We start from the raw sequence: 2,440 nt of genomic DNA, 5'->3' as shown, positions 1-2,440 counted from the left end.
CAGTGGATTTTAAATGAATAACCATTCTAACAGGTAAGCTGCTGGACCTTTTTCTTTTTAAAAACACGACGGGATGCATAATTTACAAAATTTCAGAGTCAATGGAAACTCGACTAGTGAAGAGCTTCTAGACCTGATCAGAGAGGACATGAGGCAGAAGAGCAGAGGGCACGAGAGAGGAGGGAGACTTTTGACCAACTTTATAGTCTCTTGGAAAAAAATGCCAACAAATAACCACATTTGATTTCTGAGAATAAATGAAGTTTATATTTGATGTATTAAAATGTTTCCTTTTTTATATATATAAAGGTATAAATCCAACACAGTAATGGTCATTCATTGTAACACTATTTACAAAGATGGTCGACATGGATGAGATGCTTCAACTGAGACACGAGGATGGAACTTTGTGGGTGGTGATTGGAACATCTTCTAGGATGGTCTGCAGAGTTTCAGGATGCATCTTCACTGTAGACTGCATCATCCATCTTCAGGGTTTACAGGGTTAGCTGTGGACGGATGCTGCATGACCAAAGATGATCCATAAATATAAGATAATGCATGCACTGTCCTAAAACGTTTTTAACAAAAACTCAATTAATTAAATTATTGAATAATTAAAAATCAATTGATTAATTAATTACCTGTTAAAAGTAATCCATGTCAGGTGGTACCTCCCCCAGGGCAGAAACCTCAGTAGGTAGTTGGTCCTTCCAGAGAGCACCGCTGGTGGCCTCCAAACCAGCTTCCTCCTCATCATCACCTCCACATCGTCCTCTGGGGCCTCGGTGTCGTCAGCACAGGGGCAGATATTGTGGAGGATGGCACAAGCTGTGACAACCTGCAATATATAAATTCAATATATAAATTAAAAGAAATATATTCCAAGGAATATAAAATGCTGCTATGTGTTCACTTCCGTGAGGTACAAGGGTGTGATGAACCTCCAGCACATGCAGGAAGATACCTCTGAATCTTGTCTTCATCATTCCAAAAGCACGCTCTATAATGGAGGGCGCTTTTGGAATGATGCCAGGGTCACAAGGAGGTTTGATCCTGATGTGGCATCCATCGATGGCACCTGCAGCTTTGAGGAAAAACTCTGTGCAAGTACATACTAAAACGAACATACAAAACACGTTTTTAGATCTTTATAGAAACAAATATTCTAACGTTGTATTTATGAAATGTATGAACGGTTTAAATTAGCAACGAAGCACGAATATCAAGGATTGAAGCTAAGTTGTATTTACCTTTCAGTTCGTAACTGCATGTCATCCTTTAAACGTGGTGACTCTGTTGAAGGAGGTGATCCGTTACTGACAGATGAATGGATGTTTTTGGAATACGGTTTATGAAATAGTAGCGACTGTGGCAACCAGCTGTTAAATATACTGTTGTCGGATCTCTGTTTCGGCCACCCGATCACCCAACTGTCGGAAATCAAATCCAGCTGACGCAAATCAAATCCAAAACTCTCCACCGTCTCAAATGTTGGCGGCAAAGAGGAAGTGACGTAATATACATGTGCGCGATTAGGGCGTGGTTAGGCAAAGGGGATCGGGAAGTGACAACTGTCACTTCAGTCACATATTTCCCACCATGCACTGCAGCTCAAAATGTATATTTGCTCTAGAAAAAGCCTTTCATAGTTATATTTACGTTTCTTCATATTTTATTTACAAGTAATATATAGTATGTCATTCATGTTTGCCAAAGCACACTGAAAAAAAGTGCACCGGAAGTGAAACCATTAGTTTACACTAAGGGATAATACACCCAGTATTAATAGCGATCGGCGACAAGGCCACTACTGGGAGTTGGTCGAGCTGGTTGAGGACAGGTCGGACCGGCACATATCTCGTCTCGTGGTGTTCCAGAATGGCAGTGCATACAGCGCTGAATCACGAGCGACTTCGCTGGGGCCTTGACCTCCCAGAAAAAAAGAGGACCGACCAACTCTCCCCTTGGGCGAAAGCAGCTGGGGAGAGTTGGTCGGTTCTCTTTTTTGTATTATTGTTTGTATTTTGCATATTAATAATAAATCTAATCATCAGGAGCTTAGATGTTGAAATGTTTTTAATATTTAATTGCATATTTTTAAGAAAATTAGAATTTATTTGCTAATGCTCATATTTCATTTCAACTTCCATTGTTGATTTACAAGTGTAAATATATTTTATTTTAACAGCTAAAATTAAAAATCAATGAAAATCCACAATAAGAAGGGAAAGTTATATCAAACACCTCTACAAACTTGTCAAAAGAAACATTTTAGTGTTTCTCCACAATTCTTAATTAAAATGTCAACAGATATCAAAAACAGCAATGGTATGTACAATTTTAGAGGTTAAATTAATATATTATTTTGCCATCAATGAGGAGTTTTAAAGTTGTTTTATTGTTAAAAACTAGTGTTATCACTTAATAACAATATGTG

At 38.3% G+C, this 2,440-nt stretch overlaps 1 protein-coding gene and 1 long non-coding RNA gene across 2 annotated transcripts in view; both read right to left on the bottom strand.

Annotated features, from left to right (window-relative positions):
* LOC112146197 (GTPase IMAP family member 8) overlaps positions 1 to 2,440 on the bottom strand; it is a gene marked incomplete in the record, with an annotated part of 36,101 nt that overhangs the window by 19,448 nt on the left and 14,213 nt on the right.
* On the bottom strand, positions 63 to 1,784 carry LOC112146298. Its single transcript, XR_002919241.2, has 3 exons — positions 945 to 1,784; positions 645 to 841; positions 63 to 522 (listed from the first exon to the last, which is right to left on the bottom strand). It is a non-coding gene; the product is annotated as an uncharacterized LOC112146298 (long non-coding RNA).

Source organism: Oryzias melastigma, linkage group LG8, assembly GCF_002922805.2.
Source record: "Oryzias melastigma strain HK-1 linkage group LG8, ASM292280v2, whole genome shotgun sequence".
NCBI lineage: Eukaryota > Metazoa > Chordata > Actinopteri > Beloniformes > Adrianichthyidae > Oryzias > Oryzias melastigma.
This window is presented reverse-complemented; position numbering and strand designations above follow the sequence as displayed.